This window comes from Macaca thibetana, chromosome 15, assembly GCF_024542745.1.
Source record: "Macaca thibetana thibetana isolate TM-01 chromosome 15, ASM2454274v1, whole genome shotgun sequence".
Classification (NCBI taxonomy): Eukaryota; Metazoa; Chordata; class Mammalia; order Primates; family Cercopithecidae; genus Macaca; species Macaca thibetana.
Window position 1 is genome coordinate 37,339,508 of NC_065592.1, and position 23,811 is coordinate 37,363,318.

Sequence of the window (23,811 nt, forward strand, 5' to 3'; positions counted from 1 at the left end):
ATGGACATAAAGATGGGCACAATAGACACTGGGATCTACTATGCGGGGGAGGGCAGGATGGGGAAAGGGCTTGAGGAACTACCTATTGGATATTGTGTCCTCTACATTGATGCTGGGATTATTTGCACCCCATACATCAGTGTCACACAATATACTCATGCAACAAACTTGCACACGTACTCTCTGTACCTAAAATAAAAGTTGAAATGAAAAAAAAAAAAAAAAGAGTTGGCAAATCAGTAGGTGGCAATCAGATACATAGGATGGCTATAATCAAAAAATCAGGCTAGGCATGGTGGCCCACACCTGTAGTTCCAGCACTTTGGGAGGCCAAGGTATGTGGATTGCTTGAGCCCGGGAGTTTGAGACCAGCCTAGGCAGTATGGCAAAAGCCCCTCTCTACAAAAAATACAAAGAAAGAAAAATAACCAGGAGTGATGGAAAGTGTCTGTATTCCCAGCCACTAAGGAGGCCGAGGTGGGAGGCTTGTTTGAGTCTAGGAAGTGGTGGTTGCAGTGAGCTCAGTTTGTACCACTGCACTCCAGCCTAGGCAACAGAGCAAGACTTTGTCTCAACAAACAAACAACAACAGAGGTCAGATAATAGCAAGTGGTAGCAAGGAGTGGAAGAATTGGAATGCTCATAAACTACTGACAGGAATGTGAAATGGTATAGCCACGTTAGGAAACTGTCAATCCCTCACAAAATTCTACCCAGTGTTAGAATATGAGCCATCAATTCCATTCCTAGGTATACTATTAAGAGAAATTGCAACACTTGCCTACCAAAAACTTTTTACAGAAATGTTCTTAGTAATATTATTCATAATAGCCAATAATCAGAAACAACCCAAACATTTAGATAAATAAATAGAACAATAAGATGCAGTATCTCCATATAATGTAATACTATTAAGCAATAAAAAAGAAGTGAAGTACTAATATATGCTATAGTATGTTAAAGTACGTCATGGATAGAACCTTTAAAACAGTAGGCTAATTGTAAGAGGCCAGTCACAAAGACCACATATTGAATTCTTCTATTTATTTGAAGTGTTCAGAATAGACAAATATGTAGAGACAGATGATCTATTAGCAATTGCCTAGGAATGGAAAATAAGGCAGAAATGAGGACTTATTAATAATAGGTGTAAGGTTTTTTTTTGTAAGATTAAATGCTCCAAAATTGAATTCCGAATATACTAAAAACCAATAAATTATATATTTTAAATTGGTAAATTGTACTGTATATAAGATTTTATCTTAATAAATTGGATTTCTTAAAGTAAATGAAAGAATCTGGGAATTCAGTAAAGTGCATTGGTGTTAAACTTTTTCAGTAAGATGTTTTTCACAGGATACATCTATGTGAAAAACAGCATGTATGAAGTAAATCCCAGACGGTAAAGATTAACATGGTAAGTTGCAGCAGTTTATGGATGACTTTGAATATCAGGGCAAGTTGTTACAATGTAATTGTGCTGGGAAGGAAGAGCTATCAAAGGCATTTTACCTGGAGAATGACCAAATCAGAGCTGTATACCTGAAATAGTAAGTAGCAGGAAGGCATAAAAAGAATTAGATGAAGGAGACTCTAAGAAATTGTGTTCTGATCAAATATCAAATGAATGTGACACGAAGAGTAAGTGGTACTAATGGAATATTAAGTTGTTTGTATAAAATGTGATCATTTAAATACAATGCTGGGAGGAGAAGCATATTGGATTAAATAGGTTATAAATTTTGTTTCTATTTTACTGGATTAGTTGTTGGCGGAATATCGAGATTAACCTACAAAGCAAATTAATTTGAAATGTGGCCTAGAAAGTTGGGTGATCTGGCATTTTTTAGATTACATCCTGTTCCAGAGGGTGCTAATTAACTTATGTCACAGTTTTGGTATTCCGTACTTATTGTATGGATCTTTAATACTATAAGGAGATCATGATATCATGATGACCATGAGAAAAGCTAAATCAGGCCAGCATTAGTTTATATTTTATTTTTGTGGGATTGTAAGAAAGGCATGTTTTTAGCATGTACAGGCTTGTGCCTGGGTATGAGCTTGGCAAACGACTTGTGCTGAATTTCAGCACTAGCTCTCTTCCTCAGTTGGGCAGTCTTGAACAGCACCTGTATGACAAAACACAGTGATCAAAATAATCAACAGTGTTTCCAGGTTATATTTTTAATGTTGAATGAAACGACTATGAACACAGAGAACCATATATGAATTCGACCCATGGGGGGGAAAAAACCCCCCTACTGTAAGTACCATTAGTAGTATGGGTAAAATAGCTACATTAGAATTCCATAGGAAAATGTACTATAGTTTAAGTCACTAGAAGCTCCTTATGAGTGATCTTGACTTTTTTCACAGGGTTACACTTCACATTACCACTTTGAATATCCTATCTCATGCATCACTAACTCATAGATAATCAGGGCTGGACTCCTGGGGTTTATTGTACTTTGATTTTAAGACTAGTTTAATTGTACATGACTAATGCAAACCACCTTCTCTTTCAAAAACCTATTTCCAATGCAGTCTTTCCTTTCTAGCCTTAGAGTTTTCACGTATGACATCAATCTTATGATAACTGTATTTTTTGTATGAGAATTTTAAAAATGATAAACTGTACTCAGCCTATACAAGTTAGAGAAAAAAACAGGCTAATCTTACTAATATTTACTTATGAATATTTATTGATTTTTGAACTTTCAGACTTCAGAATTCAGGCAAATTCCACATAACTGATGGTACACTGTAAAATTTGTAGTTTAAAAATATATATGACATCAGAAAATATGTTTTCCTGTAGCTCAAAAGCACTCAGACTGTAATATTATTTATTTAGCACTTTATTCCGTGATTTTTTTTTTGCAGTATCATAATTGAAGTGTCTTTTAGTGATATTTTTACATAATATATGGGTCTACTTTATTTTTTTAAAAATCATCTGAATTAACAAAAAACAGAGATGTGTGGCTTGAAAAGCTAAAAATACTTGTTATCTGTCCTCCTTTTTATTTTAGCATAGCTTTGTCTTGTAATCATTATTGTGAATGATATCAAAATATCCCTATGATTTATGGACACATGGGTAATCATTTCACATTTTTCCCATTTTATTCTTTTAGATGTGATTACTTCTGTAATTAGACAAACTGATTCTAAATAAGCATATGGGAGGGCAATGGTGTAAGATCACAAGATGGGGCAGATGAAGTTAAAGGATCAACAGCGCACAGGGAAGAGAGGTTTCCAATGCACAAAATTGGTATATATGTATAAAGAATTTCTACATATTACCAACAAATGACTAAGAATGCAATACCCGAATAATATTAGAAGTATGCAATTTCCAAAAGAAAAACAAATTGCCATAAAAATATAAAAATTATAATATTTTATAAATATGATAAAATAAATAAAAATTAAATATCACTAGTAATCAAGAAAATGCTAATTGAACCAACAACATGATAGTGTTACATGAATTTCATTGGGGTAGTCGAAAAGTTGAACTGTATCAATTATCGTCAGAATATGCATGTATTGGTTCATTTTCATGTTACTACAAAGAAAAACCTAAGACTGGCTAATTTATAAACAAAAGAGGTTTCATTGACTCACAGTTCTGCATGGCTGGGGAGGCCTCAGGAAACTTACAATCATGGCAGAAAGGGAAGCAAACACATCCTTCAAATGGAGGGAGGAGAGAGAAGTGCAGAGAAAAGTGGTGAAAAGTCCCTTACAAAACCCAGATCTAATGAGAACTCATTCACTATCATGAGCAGAGCATGGAGGAACTGCCCCCATAATCTAATCACCTCTCACAACTTTCCTCCCCCAACATGTGGGGATTAGAGTTTGGACTACAATTCAAGATGAGATTTGGGTAGGGATGCAGAACCAGACCATATCATTACAGCCATGGTCCTTCTCAAATCTCATCTTTCTCACATTTTAAAATGCAATTATGCCTGATCAACCGTTCCCCACAGTCTTAACTCATTTTAGCATTAACCTCAAATTGCAAGTCCATAGTGTTATCTGAGACAAGGCAAGTCCCTTCCACCTATGAACCTGTAAAATCGAAAGCAAGTTAGTTACTTTCTAGATACAAAGAGGGTACAGCCATTGGATAAAAGCACCCATCCCAAATGGGAAAATTTTGTCAGAACAAAAGGGGCCCCATGCCAGCCTGAAATCCAATAGGGCAGTCATAGGGCTGTCATTAAACCTTAAATTTCCAAGATGATCCCCTTTGACTCCATGTCTCACATCCAGGTCATGCCGATGTGAAAGTTGGGTTACCATGGCTTTGGGAAGCTCTGCCCCTGTGGCTTTACAGGGTACAGTCCCACTCCTGGCTGCTTTCATAGGCTGATGTTGAGTGTCTTTGGCTTTTCTGGTGCTGAGTACAAGCTGTTGGTGGAGCTACCATTCTAGAGTCTGGAACACAGTGACCCTCTTTTCACAGATCCACTAGACAGTGCCTCAGTAGAGATTTTATGTTGGGGCTCCAACCCTTATTTCCCTTCCACACTTCTCTAGCAGAGATTCTCCCTGAGGGCTCCACCCTTGCAGCAAACTTCTGCCTGGATATCCTGGTATTTCCATACATCCTCTAAAATCTAGACAAAGGTTAATAAACCTCAATCCTTTACTTCTGTGTACCTGAAGGCCCATCAGCACATGTAAGCCACCAAGGTTTTGATTTGTGCCCTCTGAAGCAACAGTCTTAGCTGTATGTTGGCCCCTTTTAGCCATGGCTGTATGGCTGGAGTGCAGGGTACCATACTGAGACTGAACAGAGCAAGGGGGCCCTGGACCCAGTCCATGAAACCATTTTTCCCTTCTAAGTCTCTGAGCCTATGATAGGAGGGACTGCCCTGAAGGTCTGTGACATGTCCTGGAGACATTTTCCCCATTCTTTTGTTGATTAACATTCAGCTCCTCATTACTTATGCAATTTTCTGCAGCTGGCTTGAATTTCTCTGCAGGAAATGAGTTTTTCTCTTCTATCAAATTAACAGGCTATACATTTTTTAAATATTTATGATCTGCTTCCACTTGAACACTTTGCTTTTGAGGAATTTTCTCTGCCAGATATCTTAAATCATCTCTTTCAAGTTCAAAGTTCCACAAATCTCTAGGGCAGGGGCAAAATGCATCCAGTCTCTTTGCTAAAGCATAGCAAGGGTGCCCTTTCCTCCAGTACCCAACGAGTTCCTCATCTCCAGCTGAGACCACTTCAGCCTGGACTTCATTGTCCATATCACTATCAGCATTTGGTCAAAGCCATTCAACAAATCTCTAGGAAGTTCCAAATTTTTCCACATTTTCCTGTCTTTTTTTTTTTTAATTATACTTTAAGTTCTAGGGTACATGTGCATAACGTGCAGGTTTGTTACATATGTATACTTGTGCCATGTTGCTGTGCTGCACCCATCAACTCGTCAGCACCCATCAACTCGTCATTTACATCAGGTATAACTCCCAATGCAATCCCTCCCCCCTCCCCCCCCCATGATAGGCCCCGGTGTGTGATGTTCCCCTTCCCAAGTCCAAGTGATCTCATTGCTCAGTTCCCACCTATGAGTGAGAACATGCGGTGTTTGGTTTTCTGTTCTTGTGATAGTTTGCTAAGAATGATGGTTTCCAGCTGTCTTTTTTTGAGCCCTCCAAACTGTTTCATCCTCTGCCTGTTAACCCAGTTCCAAAGTTACCTTCCGCATATTTTAGTATCTTTATAGCAGGGCCCCACTCCTGGTACCAATTTACTGTATTAGTTCATTTTCATGCTGCTATGAAACAATACCCAAGACTGGGTAATTTGTAAAACAAAGAGGTTTAATTGACTCACAATTCCACATGTCTGGGGAAGCTTCAGGAAACTCAAAATCATGGCAGAAGAGAAAGCAAACACATCCTTCTTCACATGGTGGCAGAAGAGAGAAGTGCACAGTGAAAGGGGGAAAATTCCTTATAAGATCATCAGATTTCATAAGAACTCACTATCAGGAGCACAGCATGGGGAAACCGCCTCCATAATCTAATCACCTCCCATGAAGTCCCTCCCCCAACACAAGGACTTTACAATTTGAATTACAATTCAAGATGAGATTTGGGTGGGGACACAGAGCCATACCATGTCAATGAATAAATAGGAAATTATAGGTCATGGCTAATGTTGTTATAACTACTTTAAATAGAATTCTAAGACCCTGAACTTCTGTTTCTAATTGTATTTCTGTCTAGAAAAATTTCCTACACATGTATAGCAGAGATATGTATTAGGATGCTCCCATACATATGGTTTCTACCAGGAAAAAAGTGGAAACAACACGAATGTCTAATAAGTGAAAACATGAAGTAAAATATTGCTTTATATTTATTCAAAATGCAACGTGGAAAGTAAAATGAATGATGTCTACCTAAATTTGAAAGCTTAAACATGGATAGATTTCTAAAACGAAGTGTTGAATGAACAAAGCAAGTTTCATATCACTCTCAAGACCTATTAGGTATTGAGAGTATATACCTTGAGAAGAAGATGATATTATTATCTAGGTCATAATTTCCACATTGTCCACCTTCTGCCTTAGATCTAATGTAATTCTGTACATTTATGGCCTAGTGTCTAGTTTTGGGGGAAAATAATCAAATTATGAAGAAGCTCCTTACTCTTCTTAGGAAAAATAAATAGAAAACATAATTTTGCTAACACTGTCTAACTTGTAGTCATTTCTTTAAGGGCAAAATATTTTGTCCATAATTAAAAAGGATAGATGAAGAGTCCTTGGCAAATACTTATACAAAAGTAAATAAACCATAAATGTGACTGTGTTAAATAGAATCATAATATCTTTTAAAATTTTCATACACTGTGAATCTCTAATAAGGTTTTATTACCAGTTAGTAATGATACCATGAAGAACACATAAAATTATGTTAGTCTATTTACAGACACAAAATTTTGGTTTTCTTGCTGAGGGCAACTAGTCCCAAGATCCCAAACTCTTAACCATCATCAGAAATTCATTATGGCTTTCCAAGTACAAGTATTATCCATAATTTTAGGTACTGAGAGAGTAAACTGAACTCTAATTAAGAGAACATAAAAGACAGCTTTTTATTGTGTGAATAAACTGGACTCATTGCTGTTTAAAACTCATTGGCAGTATGTAAGCAGTCTCAACATGTAAAAGGGCTATGTATCACAATTTCATTTATAAGACATTTGTGAGCTTGTAAACTCTTTCTCAATAGAAATCATATAAGAAGCTTTAGTTTGCTAATATTTTATGAAGAGTGATTTAACCAAGAGAATTACTGAAATTAAATGAAACCCTCTAAATTATATTTCTCTTTAGAAATAGCTTTTTTTGGACTCTAAGAGGCTCCCCGCCCCCCATTTCTGCTGTACATCCCTGTACCACAATAAAAATAACAATTTTCAAATATAAGTTTAAAGACATCAAGATATTCCTCATAGTGCTTTATGAGTTTACATGTTCATCTCATCTTTCTCCTCACCCCTCTGGAGCTACCTACTGTATACATGGGCTCATCTACTATTAGGAATATGCCTTAGCCCAGGTAAGGTGCGTGTGACAGTTGTGACAGAAATGATAATTTCTCTTCCCAGCATCATGCTAAGAATTTGGCTCAGCACAGTTAAGGTAGGAAATTCAAAACAGTGGCATAATTAAGGAACTGTCTGTCTTATAGCATATAAATATCTTACAATGTTTGGAAAGGCACTGTGATTACTTCTTGCTTCAGTTGGTCAACTTTTAGAACTGTGTCGTTGAAAGACTAATTTACTGCACTGATAGGCTCTTTTGTATACACTTGAGACAACGTTATCATATGATCTGGTAAAACTATGTTCTAAATCATTTACTTCTTTCACATAGCTAGCTCTATTTATTTTACCCTAGATTCGAGTATATGCTCAATTTAATATTCAGTCTGAAATAATAATAATAGTGGTAGTTTTAGTTTTAACATTACCCCCATATTGTAAACGTAGTGTCTCATTTAATACTCATAACAATGTAGTGGAATATGTTTTATAATTAACTCATTTTATGAATAAGAAACTAAGATATAGAGATAATAAGTAATCAAACCAAGGTCATATACTAGCTCTGTGACAAGACTGGAATTTGGATCAAGTCTGGAAGACTCCAGAATATGACTTATTTTCCACTAAGCTATAATACTGTCTATTGCCAAATGTGATATTGACCAAAAAACAAGGTTAAAAAGAACAAGTAAATTTCCTCCCCAAAATACATTTAGTTCAAAATAACTTTTGTCTAAGTTTTCAATAATACAGAAAAGACTACTACTTAATTTCACCTATATATTTATATTCATTGAGAAATCCACTTTTACACTATCTAAATAATTGATTACTAAAAGTCTCATTTCTTATAATATTTTCTGGAGAAAAACCTTTCTTGAATAGAAAAGTAATATAATCATCTATTATTATTTTATTATGCAAATATCTTTGCCTTTGTTCATTGATATCCCCAGTGCCTAGACAGTGTCTGGTACACAACAGTCACAGATAAATATTTGATGAGTGAATAAATGAATGATTTAATTATTCATGTCAGTAGGAACTCTGGCTATTCCTAGTAAAATATAATTATAAAAGAAGCTTTCAACTGGCATTCCTATTCTGAAGTTATATATCATCTTTGGCTACATAAGTATAAAACTTTGCATTTTTCTATTATTTGTTTTATATTTGAGTAGTGTATTTTTGAATATGCCAGTAGACAAAGTATTTATTTCTGCTGTGAAGTATACAAACACATTTGTCAAACAATGTAAAATTGTATCCAAATCAGGGAAAGGCTGATGAGCAGAATGCTCTGCTCCTCTTCTATACTGAGGGAAGTCTTTTAATCAATTTTTTGAATTACATTCAAGCAACTCGGCATAATTATTTGCACATCTAACTCCAACTTTTATAATGTTATCCTTCAGTTCAACTGGAATTAATGACTAGGGCTTATTAAAAGTGCAAGGTTAACTTTTATTATTTTCTCTCATACTTGAACTTCTACATTCACTTAATGTTGTTTTTTTCTATCTTGTCCAACTTGAAGTCCATTTTCTTTTCCATAAAAGAGTAAAGCTAAATATGGCATATTTGACACTAAAAATAGGTGGGAGGTAGGGGAGGAGGGAAAGAATGTGCTAGAGGAATAAGGAAAGAAAGGAAATAAGACAAGTGAAGGAGGAATGGGATGGAGAGTCTTGCTTATAATCTAGAAGATATGGAATTTGTTATAAAAAGGTTTTGTTCATTTCCTTACTTTATAGTTTTGCTATATGACCCTGATTTTGCCAAAATCCTAAAGGTCGAAATAATGTCAGCGTCACTCATCTTACAAATCTGCTTTGAAAATTAAAGCTAGTAAAAACAAATTGCAAATTGTGAAGAGGATTACAAATACAAGTGTGTAATAGCAAGCACGATGGGATATTAATTACGCTAACTTTACTTGAATTACAGATTTGCCATTGTACAGGTTATTTTGTCTATCTTGGCCTCTTTCCTATGTTTAAAGATGAGGAAGGTTGTGAAAGTTAAATAGTAAAATGAATTGTAAGTGTTCTTATGGGGCCCCTAAAATTTTTAATGAAGCTGAAAATATACTCAGTTATATGATGCAACTTGATTTACTCATTCTATATGTGTATACTCAGGAAATGTTACCATTATATACTACATATTTATGCAAGATAACAAAACAGAGAATTTAAAATGCTTATTATATAGAATGAGAATTAGAATTTGGTTCTTCAACATTTTTAGAGTCTATGGTAAACATTTTACACTATTATTAAAACATCGTCCTACAAAAAGGATTGATAAAAGTTTTTCTTGGGTTGAATAGACACTGGAAAAATAATATATTCACCACGAACTATGATGTTTGTTTCTACTGTTTCCATATGACAAAGAGGATTATTTCCTTTTATCAGAATGTTACTAAAAAGTTAGAACACTCTAGTGTATGAGGAAATTAACATATAAGAGGGTTTGAAAATTTAATAAATTGAATATTCTACTGATTACTTTTATACATCAAGTTAATTATTTTCTCCTTGAACATCTCTGTATCATTCCTCCAACTTATTTATTTGAAATGTAATAGAACATATGTCAACATGGCTATATAATAAGGACATACAATATAAAATAAGCACAGTTATTATGCTCTATTGTTTGGTTTATCACATGTTCAGACAGCAAGTGAGTGGAAAATTCAAACAAATTTAATGAAAGCAGTGCAGTCCCCAAAATAACTTTCATAATATTTTGAATAAAGTGCTTACCTACTAGCAGAATTTAAGTTGGAGAAATAAACAAAAGGGATGGCAGAGGAATAATACACTTGTTAAGGAACTTTATTCTTCTGGCACCAATGAGAAATATATAGAATAAAAATAAAACGAAAATAAGGGATTCCTCCATAAAGGCATAGGTGATGACTTAGAGAGAAAATGCAGTATAGTGGGATTGAGAATTACAGGAATTTGGACCACTTCTTCATATAACTTATTTGTGCAGTTGGGGCTTCTTCAGGACCAATCACGTATCTTTGTGTTGGGTGATGGACTATTGCTGTGCACACCAGACTCTGTGGTTTGATGGGTCAGTCAGCATACATTTCACAATAGGTAGATAGGGTTGCATGGTGAATGTATGGCCCATAGTCAAATGTTCAGTTTCTATCAAGGCCCAGTAGCAAGCCAAGAGCTGTTTCTCAAAAGGAGAATAGTTATTTACAGATGATGGCAGGATCTTGTTCCAAAATCCTAGAGGTTTTCACTGTGATTCACCTACAGAGTCCTGCTAAAGGCCCCAAGGAGCATCTCCATCTGTCACTAACACTTCAAACAGCATTGGATCTGCTGGATCATAGGGCCAAGTGGCAGACCTGCTTGTGCAGCAGCCTAAACAAGCTGCAGAGTCTTCTCTTCGTATAGACCCCACTGAAAAAACTAGCAGCTTTTTGGGTCATTTGATAAATGGGCTGGAGAAACACATTCAAATAATGCATATGGTACTTCAGAAAACCAGATAGGTCACTAAGTGTTCTGCCTCTTTCTTGGTTGTAGATAGGAAACAACAACTTATTATTCACTCTAGAAGGGGTATCTTGACATCCCTGATACCATTGGATCCTTAGAAATTTCACTGTGATGAAAAGCCCCTGAATTTAATCACTCTCTGACATTCAAATGTATTACCAATCAGCATAATCTCATAAATATAATGGATCAGTGTGATATCTGGTAGAATGCAACGGCAATCAAGATCCCTATGAACTAAATTATGAACTATAGCTAGAAAATTAATATACCCTTGAGGAAGGACAGTGAAGGCATTGCTGGCCTTGCTAACTGAAACTACACTGCTTCTGGCTATAGTGACTGTAGTTGGAATCACTACTTTTTTAAGCTTGTGATAATCCAGAATTCTCCAAGAGGTTGTCGTCTGCATAAGGCAAATAGGAGAGTCGAATGTGTAGGTGGTGGGAATCACCATCACTACATTAAGTCCTTGAGAGTGGCACTAATCTCTGCTGTTCCTCCAGGAATGCAGTATTGTTTTTGATTTACTAGTTTCCTAGGTAGAGGCAGTTCTAATGGCTTCCACTTGGCCTTTCTCAGTATAATGGTTCTCACTTCACAAGTCAGGGAACCCATATGATATTCCGCCAGGTGTTAAATATGTCTGTTGCAATTATGCATCTGTGACAGTGGCAATAACCAGAGTGGGTATGGGGACCTATTGTGAAATGGGCCTGAGTTAAAACTCCAGTGATCACCTGACCACCGTAAGTTCCTACTCTAACTAGAAAGTCACAGTAACATTTTGGGTGTCCTGGATTCAGTGTTCAGAGCCAGTGTCCAGTAGTTCCCAAAAGATCTGATTATTTTCTTTTCCCTATGCTCAGTTACTGTCGTAGAAGGCTATATGCCCCTTTGGGAAAAAAGTTAGAAGGAAAATTAACAGTGCCAGGCTTCAGTGACATATATTAAGGTTTTTTCTCAAGGAGATCTGTCCTCCCTTTCTTTAAACATATTCTGGGTCTGTAAAATAGGGAATTCCTCCATGAAGGCATAGGGGTTGATTTAGAGAGAAAAGTTCAAGTGTGGGAATTGATTGAGAGGCCTTGACTCTCTGTTTTTATGGGTTGAGTTATACTTTTGTTCGCTTGACCTGGAACTTTTCTGCTTATCTAGATAAGTACAGATTTAGCAGACTTCGTATCTGTTTCACTTCTAGGAATACCACAGTTAATAAGTCAACACCATACATCCACATGAGTCAGGCTATTCTGATTGCTGCTTTGACTCTGACGCTCATTACTGTAACTATACCCACCTTGCCTCTGGCAGTTGAGTAGTGCTACTTCGTCCCTGCCACCCGCAGGACACAAAAATTTCCATTGCATTAAGATTTTCCATTTGAGTAGCTACAGTTCCCACTGAAAAGTCTGACACACAGAAAAGACAGCGATTGCAGACCTGTTGGCAGATGCTGGCTGGTGCTCTCCTCAGACATTCCTTTCTTTTTTTTTTTTTTAATTTATTTATTATTATTATACTTTAAGTTGTAGGGTACATGTGCATAACGTGCAGGTTTGTTACATATGTATACTTGTGCCATGTTGGTGTGCTGCACCCATCAACTCATCATTTACATCAGGTATAACTCCCAATGCAATCCCTCCCCCCCTCTCCCCCCCTCCCCATGATAGGCCCCTGTGTGTGATGTTCCCCTTCCTGAGTCCAAGTGATCTTATTGTTCAGTTCCCACCTATGAGTGAGAACATGCGGTGTTTGGTTTTCTGTTCTTGTGATAGTTTGCTAAGAATGATGGTTTCCAGCTGCATCCATGTCCCTACAAAGGACGCAAACTCATCCTTTTTGATGGCTGCATAGTATTCCATGGTGTATATGTGCCACATTTTCTTAATCCAATCTGTCACTGATGGACATTTGGGTTGATTCCAAGTCTTTGCTATTGTGAATAGTGCTGCAATAAACATACGTGTGCATGTGTCTTTATAGCAGCATAATTTATAATCCTTTGGGTATATACCCAGTAATGGGATGGCTGGGTCATATGGTACATCTAGTTCTAGATCCTTGAGGAATCGCCATACTGTTTTCCATAATGGTTGAACTAGTTTACAATCCCACCAACAGTGTAAAAGTGTTCCTATTTCTCCACATCCTCTACCAGCACCTGTTGTTTCCTGACTTTTTGATGATCGCCATTCTAACTGGTGTGAGATGGTATCTCATTGTGGTTTTGATTTGCATTTCTCTGATGGCCAGTGATGATGAGCATTTTTTCATGTGTCTGTTGGCTGTATGAATGTCTTCTTTTGAGAAATGTCTGTTCATATCCTTTGCCCACTTTTTGATGGGGTTGTTTGTTTTTTTCTTGTAAATTTGTTTGAGTTCTTTGTAGGTTCTGGATATTAGCCCTTTGTCAGATGAGTAGATTGCAAAAATTTTCTCCCATTCTGTAGGTTGCCTGTTCACTAGACCAATGGAACAGAACAGAGTCCTCAGAAATAATACCACACATCTACAGCCATCTGATCTTTGACAAACCTCAGAGAAACAAGAAATGGGGAAAGGATTCCCTATTTAATAAATGGTGCTGGGAAAATTGGCTAGCCATAAGTAGAAAGCTGAAACTGGATCCTTTCCTTACTCCTTATACGAAAATTAATTCAAGATGGATTAGAGACTTAAATGTTAGACCTAATACCATAAAAATCCTAGAGGAAAACCTAGGTAGTACCATTCAGGACATAGGCATGGGCAAAGACTTCATGTCTAAAACACCAAAAGCAACAGCAGCAAAAGCCAAAATTGACAAATGGGATCTCATTAAATTAAAGAGCTTCTGCACATCAGACATTCCTTTCTAAAAGTATTGGTGAAAGACATGCCTTCTGGACCTTCCCAGTGTGGGAGGGTAGGTCTTAAATGGCAAATCCACTCTAAGGTTTCGATGATCTTTGAATGCCTTCCTCTGCATGAAACCAAGAGAGGTTCAGCATCTCCAATTCACTCATGGTGGACCATCTTTGATCTATGTTTCAGCAAACTAACCATATACTAGAGTCCTTTCTAACTCCCTGAGCAGCAACAATAAAAAAAAATTCCTTTAGTGGGCCAGTATATCAATAATTTAGACTGTTCAATCTTTATGTTCCTTCCACCATTATCCTATACCCTTAATATGCATTCCCACACATATTCACCTGATTTCTGCTTGTCTATATTCTGAAGATTTTTTGGCTGGGGAGTGGAATACACTTCCTCACAGGTAACACTTTGTATCTCACCTATGAGGTCCTTCTGAGATTCTGGTCTAGTTATAGGTCTGGAAACGAAGGGGCTGGTGGGGGAAGAATCAACATTGCCTTACATGGCCACTGCCACAGTGGAGGTCATTACTGCTTTCTCATGCAGAGTTAATTCTCTCTGAAGAAGGGAAAATACTTGTATCAGTGTGATTGGGGAGGCTGTTATCACTGAGGTTGGGGAGGCTACTTTTGATAGGGTTGCAAGAAATTTGATTCTTCTGGCAACAATGAAAGACGGGTCAGAATCAAAACATAAACAAAATAGGGAATCACCTTTAGTATTTTAATTTATTTATATCTTTGCAAGAAATAGCCTATGGGCAGAGAACTGGAAGCAGTAGCATCCTGGAAAATGTTAATATGCTACAACAAACATGGAATATTTCATGTATGTGTGTGTTTATTCTATTTAATATTCTTTATTTCTAGAAACAATTCTAGGTTTAGTATGCCTACATCTCTAGTGTTTTACTGAAAATATGTTTCAGGTTTCCAAGAAATATCTTTTTGTCCATTTCTCTTTGGTGTTCACATTTTTAGCATTATATGAAATGCTAAAATAATATTTAATGAATATAATATTTCAGAAGTGACTAATATGACTTATTAGTATTAAAGTAACCTTGTATAAATGTTCTATTTATTCTAATGTTGTTTACTAGTAGCTTAGCCCTTATGATATATTTTAGGTTTGCTGCTGTTAGTATCTACCTGATAAACATGTGTCAAATATTTTATTCTTAACCTGTCACTATCATTTTGTTTTTAATTGTAAATAGTTTCAATAAAGTACTACAAAGTACAGTGACCATGAATGCAGGCTTTGGCATTATTAGACCTTGTTTCAATCATGGTCTCAGTACCTCTAACTCTATGGTTTTATATTTTACTAAATTACTCTAGGCCTAAATTTTCTTGCTTGCAAAATGAGTATAATTTTACCTACATAATTGAGTTTTATGAGAAAAGATATGTTGTATAGGAAAAGATGTGATTCAAAATAATGAATACTCAATAAAGAGCTCTTATCATTATTACATTTTTGTTTCTGAGACTGACTCTTGGTTTTAAGTTATATTTCTGGTTCTTAATTTTTTACATTCACTATGTAATTCTCTTAATTCTGTATCTTTTAATATATGGGCTATATCTAGATTGCTTACTTGGACTTCCTTTACATTCATTTTAAAGTTATATAGTTTATGTTTCCATTAGTGAATAGTCATAAATATGTATAAGACATACTTGAACCTATAAAGTTATAGTTGTATGTATGGACTCCAGCCTCATAAATTAAGATGATAAATCTAGCATTATTTTTCTTACCTCTTACTATCAATTTCTTATATAATGTGTCCTATCTCTCTAACTAGTAAATTTTAACAAGCTATTTGCTCAATTATTAATAGGTCTTTTGATAATAATTTACCTGCAACATTTATTAAAAATATTAACTATTATTATTTAGATATCTCATTTAATCATTTCCTTGTACATTGTCTTTTGATTTCAACGTTTATCAAGTCTCTACTTCTTCCAATTGACTTCTAATAATTTTGTTGGCCAAAGTGTATTTAAGAGTATTTTGTTTTATGGTAAGACTATTGTGTGAGTAAATTTTCTGGCCCTATGGGTGTATGAGACTACCTTTTGATTACCTTGCATAGGAGTGACAAATTTGGCTTGAAATTTTAGGTTTCCCCGCCCCCCCCCCCCCCAAATTCTATTTGTTGTTAATATTTGGAATGGTAGAATGATAATCTTTGGAAGAAAATAGTGTTCCCTTCTAGATTATTTTATTTTATATTTTATTGTATTTTATTTTAATTTTAATTTTTGAGACAGGGTCTCGCTCTGTTATCCAGGCTGAAGTACAGTGGTGCATGCATGGCTCACTGCAACCTCTGCCTTCTGGGCTCAAGTGATTTTCCTACCTCAGCCTCCAAAGTAGCTGGGACCGTAGGCAGGCACCACCATCCCCAGATTTTTTTTTTTTTTTTTTTTGGTGGAGATGGGGTTTCGCCATGTTGCCCAGGCTGATCTAGAACTCCAAAATTCAAGTGATCCGTCCCCCTCGGCCTCCCAAAGTGCTGAGATTACACACGACTCACCACACTTAGCCCGAAAATTTTATTTTTTATACAATCTTTGCAATGAAGATATGATTTTTATTAAATGTTATCTATAGTCAGTAATTTCTTTTAGTTAGATAATTTTCTAAATTTTATTAAATTTGTTTACTTAGCTAATTAATTTCAATATTGCTTTTGTTCTATCTCATCTGATATTTTTCCTAAGAATCCTGTTAGATAAAGAGTTCGTGTTATTGTCTGCATGTCTAAGTTTCATCTCATTTACTTCTGGCTTTAACACTTTGGTTTTGCATGAAGTTTTAAAATGTTTCTTCTACTTCACCAGTTTTATTATGCATAATATCCTAACTGCTTCTTACATTCTTTTTTATTTTATTTAGGCATCATACTTTCAATGTTTTTCAACTTCCTCATCTCAAAGTATTTCTTTTCAGTGACTATTTAATTCTGGAAACACAGACACAATAGCCACTAGAATCTTTAAAAAATAAAATTAGAAATGCTTTCCTATTCTTAACCCTCTTTTGAGGGTATAATACACACACAGAAAGTACACAACTCATAATTGCAGGGCCCAGTGTATTATCACACAATGAGCATGCCAATATAGAAATAGATCATTGTCAGATGATTTTATTGCCTATGTCCAGCTCTTTCTACAGAGTTTACTGCTCTCTAGGATTCCATTGATTGGTTTTGCCTGTCTTCGTTTGTTTATTTTTAAAGGAGTCATGTGGTGTGTATTATGGTGTATCTGGCTTCTTTTCCTCCTGCTCGATTCACCTATGCTTGCAAGATTCATCCACATTGATGTATAAGGTGCAGCTTGTTCATTTTGATTGCTATATGATATTGTATTTTAGGAATATAACACACTTTACTCACCCTTTTGTTGTTAGACATTTGAATTGTCTGTAGTTTTTCACTATTTCAACAAATGCTGTTATAAATACGTACACATATCTATTAGGTATACACCTAGGAATGGAACTGTTAAGTGATGGGTTACACAAGTTCAGGGTTAGTAGATAGTGCTAAATGATTTTTCAGCACAGCTATAGAAGTTCACATGACTGTCAGGAATATTGGTTACCTAAAGGTAATCAAAAGCTGATGCCCAAAACAATAGCTATTTTATTATTTCTCATATAATGTGTTAAAAATCTAAGTATTTAAGGGTGATGTTAGGGAGAGACTGTGTGCTGTGTGTTCGGCAACATTTTTTGGATTAAAGGCTTCTTATTTTTCCATTAGGCAGGATTTGGTCAGCTGTGGTCAGAAATGATAGACTGATCTGAATTTGAAGGCCTAGTAAACTTAATTAAAGGACAGGATTCATTACATGAAGAAATTATCTAGGAATTCAAAGAGAAAGCTATTTTATCAAAGACTTTATAGTCTAAAATGAATATCTAAAAGTCTTATAGTCTTAAAAGAACATCTGAAAGTACTCAGATATTACACATTTCATGATCAAATTATATTAAGAAAAATACATATAAGGTTCCTGAAAGTTTCTCTGCCAATGACACAAGAAAACTTCCACACATACACTGGAAATCAAAAATGAATTAGAAAATCTCAAGAAGTCTTATTTTGTAAGAAGAGTAGTTCTAATTTGGCACATTCTTGCATTTAAAAGTTGTTTTGATATACAAAAAGCCAGGTGGAAGCACAAACTTAGTAGGAAAGTATTCAGAAGTAGAGAGTGGGTAAAATATGGGGATTTTTATATCATAGTAAGTAGGTTGAATTTAATTTTGTGGACAATAGAGAGTTCTTTTAAATAAGGCACACATATAATTTAGTTTTGGAAAAGTTATTCTAGTATCTGTAGTAAGTGCAAATAGAGGCAAAAAGAATACTTGACAGACATGCAATTTCTATGTGAGATTATTAAAGTCTCAATTGGGGCAATGCTTACAAAGAAGATATGAACAATATTAAAGATGTAGAGTCAACTTTACCTGTTTAACAATTGAATGGTAGGTGATGAAAAATAAAGGAATCCTTTGAATTTTGAGGTTGGTTTCTGTATCTATGATAAATTCACTGAGGTTAGAATAAATAGGAAAATCCAATGACAGCATTATTTGCCATGCCTTTGCATCACTAGAAAGTGAGCAAATAAAATCATGAACATAACAAAAAATTTTGTTTAAAAGGAATACTGATGAACCTGTAAAATCATCGTAATTTTTGTAATATAAAACACACAGGCATACTACTCACACACACTATGCTATTGTTATTACAACAGTTAAAAGTAGCTTCCATAGGTGTGAACACAGTAAATGCAGTGATTTTTGCTGGAAAAATTTAATAGACAGCACAGGAGTCACAGGACACTGAGGGTGGGAAAGCTACTTTCATTGAAATGGAATGGGGGTCTTACATCTCATAAAAAAATAAATTATAGTTATGGCACCAGAAAATGATAAGTAGAATTGAGATTCATGCATCATTAAATTCTAGGCCACAAACTCAATATGAAGAAAACGTCATATGTGAGAGTATGAAATATATGCATGTATAATATAAAATACATAAAACCGGTATTAGGGATTTTCAGAAAAACAGAATGAAAAGGATGTTCATATATAAAAAGAGATTGATATCGGGAATTGGCTCATGTGATGAGGGAGGCTGAAATTTCCTAATATCTGCAGTCAGCAAGCTGGAGACCCAGGAGACCCACTGGTACAGTTCCAGTGTGGGGAGGGGTCTGAAGGCCCAAGAACCAGCATAGCTGATGGCACAACTTCCTGTCTAAAAACTGGTCGGCAGAAGTCCCAAGAAGAGACAACAGTTCAGCTTGGGTCTGAAGGTAGGAAAGAACTGATGCTTCAGCTCAAGCCATCAGGCAAGATATATCCCCTCTTAGCTCCCAGAGGGTGAGCATTTTCGTTCTATTTAGGCCTTCAGCTGATTGGGTAAGAGCCCTGCACATTAGGGAAGGTAATCTGCTTTACTCAGTTTATCAATTCAAATGTTAATCCTATCCCAAAACATCCTGTTTGACACATCTAGAGTAATATTTTACCAAATATCTGGGCATCCCATGGCCCCAGTCAAGTTGGGACATAAAACCAACCATCACACCTAGAATTTATTAATGTGAGATCAATGTTGAATATGCAGTATCATAAATTTGTATATTTACCAGAATATATGTATAGCCAGAAATATTTATTTCAAATTCTAAAAAAGTGCTTTTTTCTTTTGCTCAAGAAAATGAAAACAAGAGAATCTAAATCTAGATTCAGAATAACACTAAGTTAGACAAGTATTACATTTCGTGCGTGTGCATACTACAGGATCTGGTAAGGTGAATTTGGCTTTGCACCTGCTGTTTTTGGAAATGATTGCATACACAAGGTATTTTTCTTGCCAATTTGCATGTGTTTTGCTATTCTGTGCCAGTAATCTTATGCCAAGATGTGGTGTTAAGCTATCTTCTATTTTTGCCAGAAAACAGGAACATAGCGGGGCATCCTTAATGGCTGGAAAGGCATTGAATTAATCACATACATATGACAGCTGGAGGTTCATATCCTCAGAAGTGAAGTTGCAATTACCAAAAACAAATAAAAAAACCTTTTATCCAATGACCTGCCTTGACTGAGTTTCTAAATTTTTATGATCATTTGTAAATAAGTTTTGATAGATCAGGGACTCCGGAGTTATTAGCTTTTAAAGAATGCTTAAAAGACTTATTTTTTTCCTAAAAACCCAGACTGAATAATGAGCAAAGTGACTTCATACTAAATACGGAGTAAGGATTTTTGATCAGAGATAGAACTTGTGTAGTGATCTTACTCCATATATTGCAAAAGAGAGCACAAAGCCATGAAATGGGAGGGCATTCCTTCCCACAGCTCTAAGAGTAGCTAGTCTATCAATCAGTAAAATGTATTTTACTTGCCAAGTTTCTATTAGGAAACATAGTGTTTGTTATACACACGTACAAAACTATACCACTAAGTATTATGCTTGCTTTCCCCAGTACACATAGGCATATTTATAGGAACTGTCATTTGGACTGATAAAGTATGTGCAGAAGGGAAGAAAGGTCATCTTTGCATAAAATATTAGGAGATGTCAGTAATTTGAGAACTAATGATTCAAAGCTTAGGAATAAACGAAGAAAACACAGGAATGTTCTTCATAATTCATTTGATGCTTACCATATGGCATGTGCTCGACATAACTTCCTCATCCCAAAATATGTATGGTGGTCCCAGAAACTGTTCTAAGCCAGGAAGTTAGGTACCAAACAGAAAAAGTATGAAACATAAAGCCTATATTGAGATTACTAGGATACTAGAGAAGATTTTCAAAAGTCAAAAACTATAAATTAATGCATTCAATTCACAGATACCACTAACTCACGCATTTAGAAATATTTATTGGCACCAAAATAATAGCATGGATGCTTTCAGATGCTGGGAGTTTTAAAAATACATAGTAACTGTTTTTTCATAATTTGACTCAGTGACACAGAATACTAATAGCAGACTTCATCCTGAATTCTTAGATCAAAGAAATCAATTTTGAATTTAAATAGAAAACTATTATGAAAATAATTTAACATATTTTAACATTTATAAAACAGAGTACATCAAAATATATGTTATATAAAAATTAATTATAAATATATGAAAACTAAACACAGATATATGAAAATTTATTGTAAATTCCTCCTATGTTTACATTGCCTATATGTAATGCTACAAAAAAAGACAATTTTAAAGAGAATATATGTTGATGAATATTATCTGGGATAATTAAGAAGATGAGGCTAGGTAATTTTATGTCAACTTTTGTAAATAAGAGATCCTCTAGGAAATAGATTGGTATAGACTTTTTTGGTTCTTTGAATACACTTTAAACTGTGAGATGTACCCATCACAAGTCTTTAATTCAATGAGTTTAACTGCCACCCCAAACAAGGAAAATTATGTTTCCCTTGCTAAGGAAGTTTCCTTATGTATCTATCCTATTGCTAATGTATCTATTGCTAGACCTCCATGCCTCCATAAGGAAATAACTTTCTAATTTTTACCGCCGTATATTAGTTTTTGTTTACTGGAACATCAATTAAATAGAATCATGCATAATATACCCCTTTGTGTGTAACCTCTTTTACTCCATATGGCACTGAGTTTCAGCCATATTGCTGCATGTATTAGTAGTTTGTTTCTTTCTGTTTGTAAGAAATATACCACTGAATGAAAATGTCACATTTTGTTTACCCATGACTCTTTGATAAACATAGTTTCTAAAATTTTGGGCTATAATAAATAAAGTTGCTAGGAACCTTCTTCTATATTGTTTTTCTGTGGGTATGTTTTTTAGATGACTAATGATGCTGAGATTTTTAAAGTTTTTTTCTGTGTTGCCTTTTCCATATCACTGTCTATTTGAACCTGTTACATATTTTCTTTTGCCATCTTTTTGGTTTCAAAGAAATAATGTAACATTAGAACAATAGTAGTATATTTTACAATCAGAGATAATTAAGTTTAATTAAATACAATTTATTATTTATCTTATTTTGTAGTTAGTACTTTTTGATTCCTATGTAGGTAGTCTTAGCCTACCCAAAATGTATTACAATACCAGATGTGTTTCGTGGGGGAAGTCATGGGCTCTAGTTTTTATATTTAGGTAAACAATTTGTGTAAAATTAATTTGATTATATGGAACACAATAAGAGCTAGACTTCATTTTTTCCTATATTGACTTTCAGATGTCCCAGCACCATCTGTAACAACAACAACAACAACAACAAAGACTTTTTATTCCTCACTGAATTAACCTGACACATTGGTGAGTCACCAAAACCTTATTTTCTGCTTGTAATGGTTTTAGAGTCTTTTTAAAGGTAGCGTGAGTCTCCAATTTTTTTTTCCTTTAAAAACTCTTTGTCTATTCCAGATACCTTACATTTTACTTTAATTTTAGAATAATATTGTAGGTTTCTTTTAGGAAACATGATAAAGTTTTGTTTGGGAAAGTATCATTCTAAAAATCCATTTGGGAGAATAAACATCTTTACAAAATTGAATACTTCAGTCCATAAAGATAGTATATCTCTCCATTTTTCAGATCTTTTTTAACTTTGCTCTGCAATATTCTGTAGTTTTCAGCATAGAATTCCTGTACATATCCTATTATACTTATTCTTCATATGTGACTTCTGATGCTGTTTTAAAATGACATTTTATTTCATTTTTATAGTGCTAACTTCTCATATATAGATATAACAATAAGTTTTGCTTGTTAATTTTCCATTTTGCTGTCTTGCTAAATTCACTTAATCCTAGTAGGAATTTTATACACTCCATATAATTTTCTACATGCATAATCATATTGTTTATGAATGATAGCAGTTCTACTTTCTTCCTTTCACACATTAGTTATTTAATATTGATTTTTTTTCCTCATGGCTTTGCTAAAATTTTTGGTAATATGTAGAAGTGGTGAGAGAAATATCCCTGTCTTATTTTTGAGCTTGGGTGGAAAGCATTCAAATTTTTAATACTCAGTACAATGTGGTTAGACTATTTTTGTAGATGTATTTTGTTGGATTGAGGATGTTTCGATTTCTTTCTGGGTATTAAAGGGTTTTTATCAACTTTTTAAAAGGTTTTTTTCTGTATCTGTCAACATATCTTTCTTTAATCATATCTTGTTAAGTGTATGTTATTTTTATACATTTCTGAATTCTGTTTGCTTGTGCTGTGTTCAAAATTTTTACGGACATGTTAATGAAGCCTATTCGTCTGTAATTTCCTTCTTCAGGTTTTGGTATCAATGTTTCACTAGCTTCATAAAATGAATTAGGAAGTATTTTTATCATTCTCTGATTTTGGAAAGAGTTTCAAAATAAATTTAAAAATAAAAAATTGCAATGGAGAAATAAGCAGAAGACTTGAACTTGGAGTCCACAGAAAAAGTAAAATAAATGATCATTACTAATTGACGATATTTTAGCTTTATTAAGTGAGAAAATATATTTTATACTATCAAAACTGGTAAAATTTAAAAAGTGTAGCATTATCAACTATTGAGAATGTATATCAATAGGAACTTTATATATTGATGATGTGTGCAAATATTGGTACAACATTTTTTGTTTTAATTGTGGCATTATTTACTAAATTTGAGAATGAATCTAATTTATTAATGCAATTACATAGCCCAACAACTTATGAGTGTCTCAGCCCACTATTTTTCTTCTGATGCCTTCCTGGCAAGCACTACTGAGTTATACC